The sequence below is a fragment of the Heterodontus francisci genome, chromosome 16 (genome assembly GCF_036365525.1).
Source record: "Heterodontus francisci isolate sHetFra1 chromosome 16, sHetFra1.hap1, whole genome shotgun sequence".
In the NCBI taxonomy this organism is placed as follows: Eukaryota; Metazoa; Chordata; class Chondrichthyes; order Heterodontiformes; family Heterodontidae; genus Heterodontus; species Heterodontus francisci.
In genome coordinates, this window is record NC_090386.1 from 41160998 (window position 1) to 41177952 (window position 16955).

Sequence of the window (16955 nt, forward strand, 5' to 3'; positions counted from 1 at the left end):
TGCCCTCCTGCACTCTTCATTGAACCAGGGTTGATCTCCTGGCTTGATGGTAATTGTAGAGTGGGGGATATGCTGGGCCATGAGGTTACAGATTGTGGTTGAGTACAATTCTGCTGCTGCTGATGGCCCACAGTGCCTCATGGATGCCCAGTTTTGCATTGCTAGATCTGTTCGAAATCTATCCCATTTAGCACGGTGATAGTGCCACACAACACGATGGACGGTATCCTCAATGTGAAGGTGGGACTTAGTCTCCACAAGGACTGTGCGGTGGTCACTCCTAACAATACAGTCATGGACAGAAGCATCTGCAGCAGGCAGATTGGTGAGGACGAGGTCAAGTATGTTTTTCCCTCGTGTTGGTTCCCCCACCTCCTGCCGCAGACCCACTCTAGCAGCTATGTCCTTTAGGACTCGGCCAGCTCGGTCAGTAGTGGTGCTACCGAGCCACTCTTGATGATGGACATTGAAGCCCCCACCCAGAATACATTTTGTGCCCTTGCCACCCTCAGTGCTTCCTCCAAGTGGTGTTCAACATGGTGGAGTACTGAGTCATCAGCTGAGGGAGGGCGGTAGGTGGTAATCAGTAGGAGATTACCTTGCCCATGTTTGACCTGATGCCATGAGACTTCATGGGGTCTGGAGTCGATGTTGAGGACTCCCAGGGCAACTCCCTCCCTACTGTATACCACTGTGCCACCACCTCTGCTGGGTCTGTCCTGCCGGTGGGACAGGACATACCCAGGGATAGTGATTGCAGTGTCTGGGTTATGTTAAACTTGTATAGAACCTTGGTTAGACCACATTTTGCACAGTTCTGCTCTTCATATTACAAAGAGGACATAGAGGCACTTGTTATGAAAGTCCTTCCCTTTTTTGTTAATTATTTTTTGAGGACTCATATTTAAAGTGTGAACATGGATTCATTTTGGAAGACTGAAGATTTCATAGATGCTGGACTTTGTTTATTGTTGAAAGTTCACTGAGATGTCTTGTTTGAAAATAACCTTTACTGGAAGTCATATTCCTTAAGCTCAATAAACAATAGAAAGCTTGGTGAATTGTGGAAGATGTTTACAAGAGAAGTGACATGTCAAGATTTATGATCATCAGGAGTTCGCTTTTGGGATATTGTTTTGATTTTCTGGTTGGATGTGGACCGTTTTGATTTAGTTGGAGGTCAGCCTACCAAGAGAGAAACACCCAGCTCATCTCTTTATTCCCTTCTCTGAAAAGTCCTGAGAGTTCAGTGTGTGTGAGAGCTACTGCCCCTGATGCCGCATTTCTTCTGGAAAGCGTACCAGACTATTTCTCGACATCTTCAGAAAGAGCTGCTCCAGGAAATATCCCAGTGACTCATCTACGTGTTCTCGGATGCCAAACTGTATGCCATTTTGGGACACAACATATCTCATCCATTTGTGCAAGAATTAACAAGTCAATAGCCAAAGTATTCTTTTTTATCTTTTTTTGGTAAATGAACTCTGCAGAGAAAATTTTTTTATTTTTCTGTGTGAGTGTGTGTGGGGGGTATTTAAAAAGGGAACTTTCATATTTCAATCTGTGTGTTTCAGCTTTGCTTCATTACTGGATAAGTCTCTTTTTATAATATACTGAAAATTTTGTTGTTTATTAAAGAAACCTGGTTGGTGTACTTTATTCTGGCATAAAGAGTAAAGTATATATGTTTGACCGTATCGGTAACTGGGTAAACATTTAAAATATGTGTTGTGACCTGTGGAGAAATGGAACTAGAAAAGACAGTGCACTCCTCCCACCTCGGTCGTAACACACTGGAGAAGATTGATCAGGATTATACCAGAACTGAGAGGTAATCGCTATCAAGAAAGGCTGAAAGAGCTGGGCTCTTTTCTCTAGAAAAGAGACAGCTGAGGGGTGACATAATAGAGGGCTTTCAAATTGTGAAGAGATTTGAAAGAGTAGAGAAAACATTTCTGTTTGAAGATAAATAATGAATCCAACAAGGAATGTAAGAGAAACTTCTTCACCCAGAAGGTGATTAGAATGTGGAACTTTCTACTACATGGAGTAGTTGAGCGGAATAGCACAGATGCATTTATGGGGAACCTAGATTAGTCCATGAGGGAGAAAGAAATAAAAGGTTATGCTGATAGGGTTTGATGAAATAGGATGGGAGGAGACTCGTGTGAAGCATAAACACTGGCATAGACTACCTTAGCTAAATGGTTTGTTTCTGTGTTGTAAATTCTATGTAATTTCTTGTAATCCTTTGGTCAAGTCGGCAAAGATACTGCTCGATGCAATACTAAGATACAGAAATTAGTAGCAGGAAGGTTTAATTTCCAATCTTCTGAGTTTGCTAATTTCAAAACCAGCAATTGGACTGCTAAAACTGAAGGGTAAATCATCCATGCTTCCTATTGTCTAGCGGCACCTGTTGGATAGTGCTTATGCCTGGATGTTGGGCAAGAACAGGATTGAGCTTCGTTATGATATCCCGCCATGGGCAAATAGTCTTTCAACACTCGTTTAGTCAAGCAGATGAAGAATTATCACTTCTTCAAAGTACTGTAGGGCTGATTAGCGAACATAGAACTAAAGCTAGAGCAACAGCCTTCAGACGAAAAGAAGGAAAATATTACTTTATTGGTCTTTGCAAATTTTCAATAATGATATCTGACTTCATTTAATTAAATGTTCAAAATAGGTCTAACCATATCTGTATTGAACTTTGTTTTTCATTTATGGATTGAAACGCAGCTTTGAAATATTGATGACTAGATAAAAAAAAAACGAAAAGCGACCTAAAATAGGTTCATTCTATCCCAGAGACATTTAGTACAAAAGCAATCCAGGTTTGTTCAGTGAAAGGGCTGATAGAATTGGGCCAGAATGATACAAAGTATATTAGAAATTAAGTGGATCAGACAAAGCCAGATTAAATGGAAATGCCCTGGATATTTCATCTCCTCTCTGTATTGCTATATGAAGATTCATCTGTCACTTGCTATTTCTATGACAGAAGGGAATTAAAAGAGTGCTCAAGATTCAGAGGTGTTGCCAGCAATGCTGCGGAAATATGATTTTGGTATATAAATCGTATCTAAAACAAGTACTTTAATCAAAAGATCCCATGACACTATTTTGAAGAAAAGCAGCGGTGTTCTCCCCGGTGTCCTGGCCAAAGTTTTGCCCTCAACCAATATCTAAAAACAGATTATCTGGTCATCACATTGCTGTTTGTGTGACCTTGCTCTGCACAAAATTACCTGCTGCGTTTCCTGCATTGAACAGTGGTGTAAAGCGCTTTAGGGCATCCTGAGATTGTGAAAGGCCCAATACAAATGTAAGTTCTTTTCTTTTTTACTAGATTTTGGAAGTATTATTCTCACAATAGTCTTACGACAGGACAGTACCTTGTAATTGCTCCCCAGTCAGAGTCCTCCTTTAGAGGGTTCATCTTTTTCTGCCTTTTTCTTTGTGGGCTGGATTTTGTCTGGTCAGCAGGAGTGAGAGTTGAGGCATGGGGGGTCTGAAAAATCGAGGTGGGCACACTTACCTGGAAACCCCACGACGTGACCTCAGTTTTGGATTTTGTCAGTGGCAGAAAAACTCCAAGGCTGTGTTGCTGCCACAAAGCGGTGGGACTTCAGTTTGATTTGGTTAACAGCTGGTTAGAATGCAGTTGCAATGAATTGAAGCAAATTTTATGGGGGGTTTCAGATTTAGTCAATAGTACGCAGGGATCATGTGCCTTCAGATCCCCAGCCATTTAAAGGTGGTAGCACCGAGGTGAGGCCTCAGTGCTGCCATGGGAAGGCAGCCATGAGGAGCAGTGGATAAGGGAAGAGGGGGCAGTGGAGGCTATTATCGGCTTGCGGTGCTGGGCTCTCTGCATGGGTGGGCTGACTCTCGGGTGCTAGGATCTCTGCAAGGGTGGACACTGAGGAGCATTAGTGTGTATTCAGAGGGGAGTAGCAACAAGAAGGTCCCAAGGCAAGTTCATCTCTGCAAGGACAGTACATGGAAGAGGTAAAAATATGCTGGCATGTGTCCCATATACTCCATCTTTGTGGACCCCAGTGTCACACAGCAGTGGCTCAGAGAGAGGGAAGGGCCAGGATCTGGCTGGGCATGCCCGTGAAGTTCTAATAGGAGAGCGGCAGCAGCCGGCCATGCCAAGAAGAGCCTATCTGCCCCAGAGAGTTAACCGGACTAGCCTCAGCTATCTTCAAATGTCCAAGTGGCAGTGTCAGTGTAGACTGCGGCTCTCCAGGGAGGCCAACACCAACTTATATGCCATGCTGCAGGACAAGTTGCAATCCATGGGCTTTGATGGAAACCCAATGCCCATGGCCCTGAAGATCACCGTGGCCTTCAACTTCTACACCTCTTGCTCTTTCTAGGGATCCACCAGGGACATGTGTGGGGTCTCCCAGGCAGCAGCCCACCACTGCATCAAGGAGATGACCAACGCCCGGTTCAAGAGGGCCAGCGACTATGTGGACTACACTACTGACCCTGATAGTCAGGTGGAGAGGGCCATCAGATTTGGAGTCAACGCTGGATTCCCTCAGGAACAAGGTGTCATTGACTGCACACATGTGACCATCGAGCAGTCAGCGACCTTCATCAACAGGAAGAGCCTCCATTAATTCAATGTACAACCGGTCTGCAACCACCGGGAGTGTATCCTGCAAGTGTGTGCCGGCTTCCAGAGAAGCAGCCATGATGTCTATATACTTGGACAGTCCCAGATGTCACAGAATTTCAGCACCCACCCCCCCAATCCTCATGAGGGATAGATTCTCAGAGACAAGGACAATCCATTGAAGACATGGCTACTCATGCTTGTGAGGAATCCTCGCACTGCAGCAGAGCAGAGATACAACATCTGCTACGGCTTCACCCAAGCCACCATTGAGCAGGCTGCTGAAGATGAGATTCCAGTGCCTCAATCGAACTGGTGGAGCCCTGAAGTATGGCCAGCAAGGTTCTTGCATACTGTGGTAATCTGCTGTGTTCTGCACAATCTAACACAGCAGAGGGGGGAGGCATAAAGAGGACATGATTGATTGCCAGTCCTCATCCGATGAGGAGGATGTGGAGGAAGCAAATGAGCAGGCACCATTGGATCTTGCTTCCCTTGCACCGGAAGCCAGGACCGTTAAGAGATGCGCAACACAATTTCATACATACCCACTTCCTGCCACCATGATGGCCTCTCAAAGTGAACACAATAAATACTCACATCATTGTCGTCCCCCTGTTGCCTCCATCCCATCTGAATCCAGTGCCTAGCGCTCAGGTTTACCATGCACTCTGACACAGCTGAGATGCTAACCAAATGTGGCCTGTGGCTACACTGGCAGCCTGTTGAGGGAAAAGGGTGAAGGATGCATCTCACAAGTCAGCAATGAAAGCATGAGCCAGTTACAGCATTGAATCTGACCTCCATTTATTACCACAGTTTTAGGAACCAATGCAAAGGCCATAAGTAATGCACCCATGAAGGCCCAAGTGCATCTAGGTGCTCTTCTTTATACACTTTAGTGTGCTTTGAGGCAGTTCAACCCCTGCGCTGGCAGCTGAGGTGGAGGCAGGCTGCTGATCGTGCTGTACTATGGCCTGGGATGACTTGGGTGGATATCCTCCTGCTGCCTGAGGTCTGAAGGGCCTGGATGGCTAAGGGGTTCTTCATGGGTGCAGGACCCTCCTCAGTCATTGTGGATACTGGAGCTGGGATCACTGGCAGAGGGGCTGAGGAGCCACTGTCCACACTCGGAGCATCCTGAGGGGATCCCACATGTGGAGGTCAGCCTTTCCTCTTCCCTTTCAAGGTTCATTTGAACCTCCCTGCTGACCAGAGAAGGGCGACGAGCTGCAGAAGACTCCAGGTGCCTCATCCTTCTCTCGTCTTGCCACTGCTGCATTGAGCTCAGGGCCAAGGCGATGGTATGAACGCACCTGTGGGATCTGGCTCTCCATGAGGGTCACCAACCTCTCAATGGAGGAAGCCATGTGCTCACATGCCTGAGACCTGGCAGCAGTCATTGCATGGATGGGCTCCTCCATTGTCTGCTAATGGCCACGCATTGCCTCTGGCAGCTCCGCCAGATGTTCCTAAACCGCTTTCTGCAACTCCAGCATGTTCTGTGCTGTTGACATCAGAAGCGTGTGATCAGCATGGGTCTCAGCATTGGCCCGATCTCCAAGTGTCAGTGGCCTCAGCTGTCACAGCCTCGGTCAGCTGTTCGGGCATATGTGTGTTGCTCTCACTAGCTTGTGACCCTGAATTTAAGCCTGAGTGCATACCCACTAATGCGAGAGTATCTGTGCTGGTGGAGTGTGCAAGGGAATGATGTGATGGTGCATCTCTGACTGCTCCTCCTCCTCCTCAGAGGTGGATGACAGGCCCCCCATCTCAGCCGCTGCGCTTGCCTCCAAAGTGCCATGACCTGCATGAGATCCCACCGCCAGTCCTCAATGTCTCCATGGTGTTATGGGCCCATTTCTCCTGCAAATTAAAAGAGGGACACAGTCAAACCTTGCGTGAAGAACAACAGGACACTAAAGCTAGTGGCAACCCCTTGTCCCCTGATGCCGTCTCCTAAATGGCTCCTCCCCAGGCCAACTCTCAAGGGACACGTAAGCTGAGGAAGAAGGCAGCCTGTCACCGAGAAGCACCCATTCATCTTCCAGGATGGGGTGATGCCGAATCCCCTTGCCAGCGCCTTTGTGGTCACTCCCTCTCCATGTAGTGCTCCTTCCCGCGTAGCCACATGAAAGCCCCAAAGAGGAGAGAGGTATGGAGGACTCACCTTGGTGGAGTGAAGGAGGTCATTGACTATCTTTGGACACTAGGTCCAGTTCCGTGGGGTGACCTCATGGCTGTTGAACTGCTCTGCGATCTCCATTCAGGCTTGCTTGATCAGGTGGGAGGATCTCTTCTTGCCATCCCTTGGAAAAAGGGCCTCCCACCTTTGCCTTGGATTGCAGACAGTCCCATGGTGCAGAATCTCACCGACTGCACCCAGGTTGCCATGCACGCACCTCAAGTGAACTCTGTCATTTTCATGAACGGGAAGGGATTCCAGTCTCTCATTGTTGCAGCCGGTCTGTGACCATCAGGAGCACATCATGAAGGTACATGCCTGTTATCCTGTCAGTCATCATGATTTAATCATTCTGTGGCAATCCTCTGTGCCAACTGTATTTGACCGACCATAGCAAGTCAAATTCTGCCTGAGAGACAAAGATTATTCATTCATAGCATGGTTCATGACTCTGGTCCAGAACCCATGCACAAGTGCAAGGTACTTCTACAGTGTTAGCCATGCTGCCAGAGGAATATTATAGAGCGGGCCATTGGTGTTCTCCGCCGCTTGGGTCATTCTGAATCTGAACAGATATCAAGATTTGTGGTCGCTTACTGCATGCAACAGAACCTGGCCAGTATGAGGGTATCGCTCTTGCCACCTCTCATTAGGCTAGAAGCTGAGGAGCAGGAGTACAAGGAAGAGGAGGAGGAAACAGAAGAAGTGGGGGGAGGAGAAAGTGCAACAGGAAGTGGAATAGCAGGAAGAGGAAGAGAGACTACCAAATAGACAGCCCTTCTGCCTGGGCTCTACATGATAAAATAATTAATGATCAAAGCCACTAACCTCAACCTCCCCATTCCCCAACAGTCCTACACTCTTTACCTTTCCTCCATCACTGACCATTACCTCTTTCAGGCACACTAGAAAATGCACATTCCAATCTGAATTTATAAATTCAATCATGACATAATGCATAAAAGAATAAACTCATCACTATTGTGCATTCACTTAGTGCATCTTTCATATGCCTTTGCCTCTCCTAGAACTGCTATGACAAGCTTCCCCAGTGGCTGCAGAATGAGTGGTGGAAGGCTGCTGACCTCCAATTGAGGAGACTGCAGATGACGTTGGAGGGCGACCTCAAGCAGCTCTGGGCCTAGAAGATTTGGCTTCAGACTGCAACATATTGAGCTGGGCGGCAGCAGTCTGGATGGGCTGGCTGGCTGACAACAGCAAGGGTACTGGTGGAGTGGCAGTATGGGATCACGAATGCTGTTATCCTGAGAGAGGAAAGCAGGTTTGTCCTCCATGGAACCACTGCCAATTTCCTGGGGTGGCACCTCAGCAATCCTAGTAATCCATTGGAGGACAGATTGATGGACAGCTATGATGTCCTGGAAGCCCCTGTGAATGGTGTGTGTAGGCTGTGACTTGTAGGCGTGAGGCTTATAACAGTGTAAAGTGTGTGAGGTTGAGGTAAAGCATATGAATTTTAGATTGATAAGATTTATTTGGAGATGGGTTTTGGGGATGTCGTGAATTGAGTAGTGGATGAGGCTGGTGGTGTAGTTGATAGGATATGCATTTGAAGATGAGCTCACTCCCCTTGATAACTTGTGTGAGATCATTAACATCTCCTGGCACTCCATTGAAACAACAGTCTTGGCATTGACCTCCAGCACTACTTGTACCCACTTCCTCTAGAGCAATTGTATGGAGGGCCTCCTACCCTACTGCAGATGCAGTTTGTCTCTCCTCTCCACCTCTTTCATCAGGACCTCCAGTGCACAGTCTGAAAATCTTGGCACATGCTTTCTTGAATGTTCAGCTATTGCTCAAAGTATCACAGCCCAGATTGCCTTTTGAAAAATTCCTGCCACTTTTTGCAGCCATGATGTATTTCCCCTTTAAGAGCTACAAGCTGCCTTTGAGCCAGATGTGCTATTGCGCTCCATGCTGATGTGTGCAGACAATGAACAGCACAAGCTGCACACAGCAATCATGTAAAATAGTAGGCTGCACCAACTTAACGTGGTGCCTGCAATGCAAGGAAGGGGTTAATCACATACCGCAATCTCATGCCCTTTTTCAAGGGTTACCAACTTCTCCCCGAAAGACTCTAGTATTCCTCTGCCCACTGCACCCAGGTGCCAGGCAGGTGGAGCGTATCTGTAGTCTGCTTCAGCTGGGCTGAAACCATGGCCAGGATTTTACAGGACCCACGGAAAAGGGAAGGCAGAACCAGAAGTGGATGGCGAAGGCCTTCCTGTCCCACTCCCGTTCTCGTAGTGATTTCACACCAGCCGGCCAATTAAAGGCTGGTAGGGGGGGTGGCCGACAATTCAGTGACCGGAGGCAGACATTGAAACGGCAGTTGCATCGTCACCTGACACAGAAGGAAGTGCTAATGCCATATTTAAAGGGCTGCCAGCACACAAACCCTGATGCACATGTCCTTTGGTGCAGCACTGATCCCTGCAACCGTCAGGCCTCCAAGTGTCCAGCACCCTCTGAACATTGAACCGGCCATCATCCTCGAAAGAAGTCCACACCTCCTTTCCTCTCTGTTTCTGCTCCTGACTAAATGATGCCCATGGAACCTAAGCACTGCTGATCTGACTAGACCACCCTGCCAGTAGCTGCTGAAACATGGCCCAGACCCACCACCCCGCTCTCAGGCCCCTCTCAAGTGATCCCCTGCCAGGACCACAAGGGCTTCAAGGGAGGCTCAAGCCCAGACCAATGTCTTCCCAACTCCTTCCTCCTACAAATGAAAACTGCCTCAATCCATGGCTGCTGAATGCAACAATGACAACAGCTGCTGCCCCATTGACGCCCTTTAAAACCTATCAAGGCTCCAATGCCCTGTATGCTTAGTTTTTAATCTGGAGGAGCCTGTAAAATCAAGTTCTGTTGCCTCATTAACTATCTTTAATGGCTGTTAATTGCTCATTTTCAGTGGTATCCCCACGTGACTTCCCATCCGTCACTCGTAGAAATCGAGCCCGGTTTGATAACGTCGAGGGGCAAAGCTGACGCCACCCCACACAAGTTTACAGCCCCCACCTCCATTGCCGTTCATTTCTGCGGCGTAAAATCCCAGCCTATCTCCATTTCTGCATTAAATATATCCTCCCTTGGGAGAATTCCATCCTCTACTGCCAGCTGAGAGCTTTACAGCCACAGTAATGGCAGCCAGTTGTGGGACCTTTTGGCTGCTGTCCAAGTATAACAGCCACAAGTCCTTTAGACTCGAAGTTGCTTGGGGGGGAAGGGGGTGGGGGGGGGGTGGGGGGTGCGGACATTAAAAAAACTTACCTTTTCATGCTTTCCAAGGCCTTCCTACCTGCTCCTTTTAGATCCCCTGGTACAATACCGAACCAGTTCTTATCAAAGTCACAAATAACATCCTATGTGACTGTGACAAAGGTAAACTATCCCTCCTCATCCTTCTTGACCTGTCTGCTGCCTTTGATACCATCCTCCTTCAGTACCTCTCCACTGTCATCCAGCTGGGTGGGACTGATCTCACCTGGTTCCATTCTTAACTATCTAATTGTAGTCAGGGTATCACTTGCAATGGATTCGCTTCTCACCCCCGCACTATTACCTCTGGTGTCCCCCAAGGATCTATCCCTGGCACCCTCTGATTTCTCATCTATATGCTTCCCCTCAGCGACATCATCCAAAAACACAGTGTACACGCATAAACCAAAGCTGACGACACCCAGCTCTACCTCACCACCACTCCTTCACTGTTGCTAAATTATCAGGCTACTTATCTGACATCCAGTACTGGATGAGCAGAAATTTCCTCCAATTAAATATTGGGAAAACCAAAGCCCAGTGCAAGCAATTAAGTTCTCAATCTAATCATCCTCGTTGCCTGTGATTGATGTTTTGCAGTTTAGTGCCAACAGTGCAAACTACATTTCCATTAGGACCTCAGCCGAGATTCCTTTCTCACAGGACCCTAACAGCCTTCAGTGCGAGATGTCTTTCATCGTAATAGTCTTAACTGGATTCAAACCTAGATTCTAGTGCTCCACAATGTTTAAACTCATGTGCGTCACATTACCATAAATTGGCTAGTTGCACTAGTTTTGAATGTGAAGGCTCTGCAAGAAAAAAAGAAAAAGACTTGAATTTATATGGCACCTTTCAAAACTTCCAAACGTCCCAAAGCAACTCACAGCTAATAAGCACTTTTGAAATATAGTCACTGTTTTAATGTAGAAAACATGGCAGTCAGTTTGCATCCATCAAGGTAACACAAACACCAATGTGGTAATGGCCAGATAAATTGCTTTTAGTGATGTTGGTTGAGTGATAGATATCGGCCAGGACACCAGAGAGAACAATTCTAAAGAAAGGTCATCGTCCTGAACTATTAACTCTGTTTCTATCCCCACAGATGCTGCCAGGCCTGCTGAACATTTTCAGCATTTTCTGCTTTTATAACAGGGAGAACTCCTCTGCTCTTCTAAATAGTGGTCAGGAACTTTTACATCTACCTGTGAAATGGCACCTCTGACAGTGCAGCACGACACTAGTGTATCAATCTAGATTTTAGTGCTCAAGTCTTCGGAGTAGACCTACCCATTCAGAGGCAAGAGTGCTACCACTGAGCCAAGGCTGACAAAAGGTGGCATTTTTACAAGGATGCTTCTTGAGATTTATCAGGTAAAATATTTGCCCCAAAATTTTAAACATTGAAATTTTGATAATGTTGCTATTGAAAGAGACTCAATTTGTAAAACCACAAAGTCTACCCAACATGTGGTATTTGTAAAATGTTTAAAAAGCTGCTGTACAAGGTGGGACTTGGTAAATGTCTGTTTACACTGTACCTTCCTATTTATCCAATTCCTTTCACCAGACTCCTCAAAATTACAGTTGCTTTAACATTGGCAGTCATTTAGTTTAAATTTCAGGAGATTGGAATTTGTGAGCCAACTCCCTACATTTACACCACGACAATCTGATTACACAACCTGCTAGCAGAATTGTACATCCAAGAAAATCTGCCTTTACTCACTCCAATTATTTTTATAATTGTTGCCTTATGATTATCTAAATCCTCATTTATTTAAAGTGATTTCTGGAGGAGATTTGAATACCTGAAATTATCTGATTGACATTTCAAGTGAATCCAGCTTTTCTGTGAATGTTTACAGTATTGTTAAGTGTTTTAATAGGCAAGAATAATGCTCAAAATTGGTTTCCTCTAATTTCATCGGATGTTCTAAGATTGAACTGTACCATTAAAATGAAAATTGTTGTGGCATTCCCAGCAATGTTCTGGTTAAGACACAAATCAGTAGCTGCAGTTGAAGTACCTGAGCTGTTTGAACCTCGAGTCCTTCAGCCACAGGTTGTTGAGTTTAATCAGCTCTCACCTGGGAAATAAGCAGCAGGAAGACTGAAAGCGAAAGCATCTTAATAGGATGAACAGCTGCAATTTTGCTTCCATTTAACCTGTAATTAGTGCAATGTATGGGCAATTAACCTGGACAACTATCATGTAAGTTTCCACAATGTAAATCAGGCCAAAAAGAGAAAAAAAAGACACTGCCATACTAATCCTTCTTAAAGGGGAGTGAAAATCAAATCTGCTTTCCTTATTCCCGACAGATTACTCCAAAGTAGCCTCATGTTGACTGAGCGTGAAATTACATTGACATTAAAATAACTTAAAATATCTGTCCTCTCAGCTGAACGAGCTCCTGAAACTAGTAAAAACTTACATATATGGTCAAATCTACTTCCATACAATTGTAGTGTCAGCAAATCTCCAGAAAATTCAACATATAAATAAATCTTTATAAGCCCCCTGTGTGTACCTTACTATCCATCACCTTGTCTATTGTGCTTTGTTTCTCAGCAAGATTTTCAAAAACTTGAAGTTGTTTGCAGAGTATTCATGAATGACGCAGAACTAGTTTATTGCTTCTGAGTTTGCTGAATATTAACAGTAAGAATTTCATTTGGAAGGCTCAGCTAATAGAGCAGTATTAGATATTGAAATTAACATGCAGATGCGCAAACTGATGAGGGAGGTTATTGGCGGTCACCCCTTCAGCTGCCTAGGTCCTGAACTCCAGAATTCCCTCCTTAAACCTCTTCACCTCTCTATCTCTCTATCCTCTAAAATACTCCTGAAAACCTACTTCTTTGACTAAACCTTTGGCCACCTGTCCTAATGTCTCCTTTTGTGGCTTGGCGTCAAAGTTTGTTTGATAATGCCTCTGTGAAGCCCCTTAGGATATTTTTTTACTAAATTAAAGATGCTATACAAATGCAAGTTATTGTTGAGTGTCAGCTGTGTCTCAGTTGGTAGCACTCTTGTTTCTCAGTTACAAGATTCTGGGTTCAAGTCCCGCTCCAGGGCTTGAGCCCAAAATCAAGGCTGGCACTCCTGTGCAGTACTGAGGGAATGCTGCACAATTGAAGGTGCTGTCTTTTGGGTGAGATGTTAAACTGAGGCCCCATCTGCCTGCTCAGGTGAATGTAAAAGATCCCTTGGCACTCTTTCAAAGAAGAGCAAGGGAGTTATCCCTGGTGTCTTGGTCAATATTTATCCCTCATTCAATGTCACCAAAACAAATTATCTACTCATTATCACATAGCTGTTTGTGGGAATTTGCTGTTCACAAATTGATCACTGCACTTCCTACATTACAACAGTGAATGCACTTCAAAAGTACTTCATTGGCTGTAAAGGACTTTGAGGCATTCAGTGGTCATAAAAAATGTTATATTAATGCAAGTCTTTTTTTTCTTTTACATACCTATGACTCTCACAGCATTATCCATGCTGAAGGTGCTGTTCAAAAAGTTGTGCATGCCATTAATATGCTGTTGACCTATGATGTTGTGTATCATTATTCCTCCAGCTCCACACAATATCTGGGGGTTAACTTAATCACATCCACCATGTTTTGTCAATGATTCCTTTCTGCACCACTTCAGGTCAAGTCAACCTTTACTTTTGACTTATCATACCCTCTATCTTACTACCGTCAACTTTGGTTTTGCCCTGTTGTGGTTTGGTCTGTCTCTTTGCTTTTTCAATTTTGATGAGTTTTGCTTGGTGTCTGTGCTGAATTGTCATGTTCAACTCTTGGGCTTCTATTTATTTTTGATCCTAACATTGCATTAATACTCCTGTCTCAGGTTTCCAATGTTGTTGTATTGTGACATATATGTTTATACCTTCAGTGTGTTTTCCTCTTTGAACTCTACTAATTTTTTCAGTGTTTCCTCTTGATCTATAATTATCTGATTACTCCCCGTCCTCCTATACCCTTTTATTTCCACTACCAAATTATTCCGTAAAAAACAAGGCAAAATATTCATTTAGTATCTGCACCATTCATTCATCCGATGTAAGATTTCATTTCTAATCAAGTCTATCCTTTCATTTTCTGTTTTTAAGTGTTTTCAAAATCCTTTACTATTTCTCTTTATGTTATTTGACAATGTTTCTTCAGACTCCTGTTAGCCATTCATAACTTTTTTGCTTCTCCTGTACATCCTCTATAGTCAGCTTGATGTTCTTTAGCAATATTAATTCGGGGTTTGTCACATGCTTCTTTAAGTGTCATTTTAATTTGCCTTTCTCTACTCATCCAAAGAATTACAGCTTTTATTACATCACCTTTACTTCTCTGGGAACATATCTAGTCTGCAGCTTTAGTGCGACATGGAAAAGCTTCTCGATCTTTATCTTGTTATTTTTATCCAATGAATTGAGATTCCAGTTTACTGGAGGTGTTGCCATTCTTTAATGGATAAAGCCCAAAATAGCCCGTCAATAAAATTGGAGCTGACAGCTGAGCTAACATGAAGAAAATTTGCACCTAAATCCCACTGTTGAGAGTGAGCAAGAAAGATCTCACTCTCCCTGGCAAATTCTGATTCACATTACTGGAGTGAAAAGGTCCATTTAATCTAACATATAATGTGTGAAACGAATCCTTTTTAAAATGATAAATTGGATAACCTTAAAACTTGGACTGGAAACAGAATTGTAAAAATCTGTCTATATCCTTTTTTTTTCTGCCAGCTGACTTGTCCAAGGGAGATCAGAGATAGCTTTAGTAATGTGAAAAGGAAATTACCCTCCAGAATATACTTAAGTTTTTGAAAGCATTCACAGGGGGCTGAGATCTAAAAGCAGAGAAAAATAATTCTCAAGGGATAAAAGTGGCAGAAAAAGGAGAAAAGGACTTGTCAGTTTTCATTTGTCTTCATTTTCCCCAGTAGACATTGTCAGATTGTAAAGTTGCTGAGTTCTATAGGCTATGATTCAGTGCAAAGTGCAGAGTTTTATCAAAAGTGGAAGTTGCCAATGGAAAATTATGTGGGTTTCTATTCATGGGTGCACTTTTTATAATTTTATCACATGTGACATCCAGAAGTCTGATCAACATAAAAGCTTACTAACGCCACATTAAAATCTCTTCCTAGCCTACAAGTTATGGTTTCTGTTATTAGCAGATCAACATTTGATACATTTATAAGATATTCTACTAATATATTAATGAATGTTTCATTTAACCATGTTGATGCCTCCACTAAAATCATAGACAGAAGAATTTGGCATGAATATTTTAAACATTCACCCATTAATATCATCAACGAGAATTTCTAGGCTTTTGTGTCCTTCAATATTTTGGTAAAAATAAAGTTGAGATGAATTCATAATAGTATTCACATTTGTTGGAAGGAAGAAGGTCCTTAAGTAGAATACAATTATGTAGAAATTCCCATTTTGGTGGGATCTAGGTTTGAAAACAATGTACTATGATCATGGCAGAAACTCATCTGAGTAAATGCTTCCCAATTCTCTAAGCAGATTGGAATGTACATAAGGAATGTGCTAATGAGAGGGCTGGATGCATGCGAGGCTCTTAAAGGGGCACTGATCTCGCATTTAAAGGTAATTACAAGCAAAAATTGCTGCAACACTTTTCCAGTGTGATTAAAGAATGGAGGTGAGAAAGGGAACATCAAAGATATGAGGCTGATGCTCTTGGGAATTGCTTCAGGAAATGTAGCAAAGGAAGATTTACAGTACAGGCAATGTCCAAAATGCCTGGTTGATGTGGCTGAGCAAATGAATGCAGTTGAAAATTGGGAATAAAACTACCACAGTTAGAAAACCCCAAATTTGCATATTCTATGTAGCCATAGGGTGGATAATCACAAACATCTACTGACGACCAGCTGCAACTTCAATGAGGGAGCACAGCTGCTCACAGCCTCTCTGCTCTTTCACTTTGTTGGGGTATTTCTCATGTCACATACAAATCTTGGAAGTTGTACCCCCAAAGCACTCTGCCACCAGAAGCTACTTGCCTGCAGTATTCAAACCAGGTACTATGTAGGCAGAGCATTAGGGTTAAAACTTCTCTGCTCTTATTTTATTTTTAGAAATACAGCACTGAAACAGGCCCTTCAGCCCACCAAGTCTGTGCCAACCATCAACCACCCATTTATACTAATCCTATACTAATCCCATATTTCTACCACATCCCCACCTATCCCTATATTCCCCTGCCTATACTAAGGGCAATTTATAATGGCCAATTTACCTGTAAGTCTTTGGCTGTGGGAGGAAACCGGAGCACCCGGCGAAAACCCACGCAGTCACAGGGAGAACTTGTAAACTCCGCACAGGCAGTACCCAGAATTGAACCCGGGTCACTGGAGCTGTGAGGCTGCGGTACTAACCACTGTGCCACTGTGCCGCCCTTCTAGATTATAACAGCTGCATGCTTTGTTTACATGAAAAGGCTGCACATTCAGCTTTTGATCAAGTATGAGCTTGAGGGAGGCCTCAAAACTTCAAGCATTAGACTCAATTAGATGAGACCACCCTGCAAATCATTGGCCTAGTGACTATAGAAGGAGTCAGAGATGGATAGCTCAGAGGCTTTTGCGATGTTCATGGCTCGTATCATCTTTTCCTTATTCTTTTTCCTTCCCTTTTTGAGTAACACACAGGTACAACAGCTGCATGGTGTACTGTATACTGGCATTTCACCTCTGTTAAACGGGTTCCTTCACTGTCACAATACTTATGCAGAACTTTTCTATGGGGCATTCAAAGATGAATTGACAGGTCAGATTATTAGTGAACAAGCT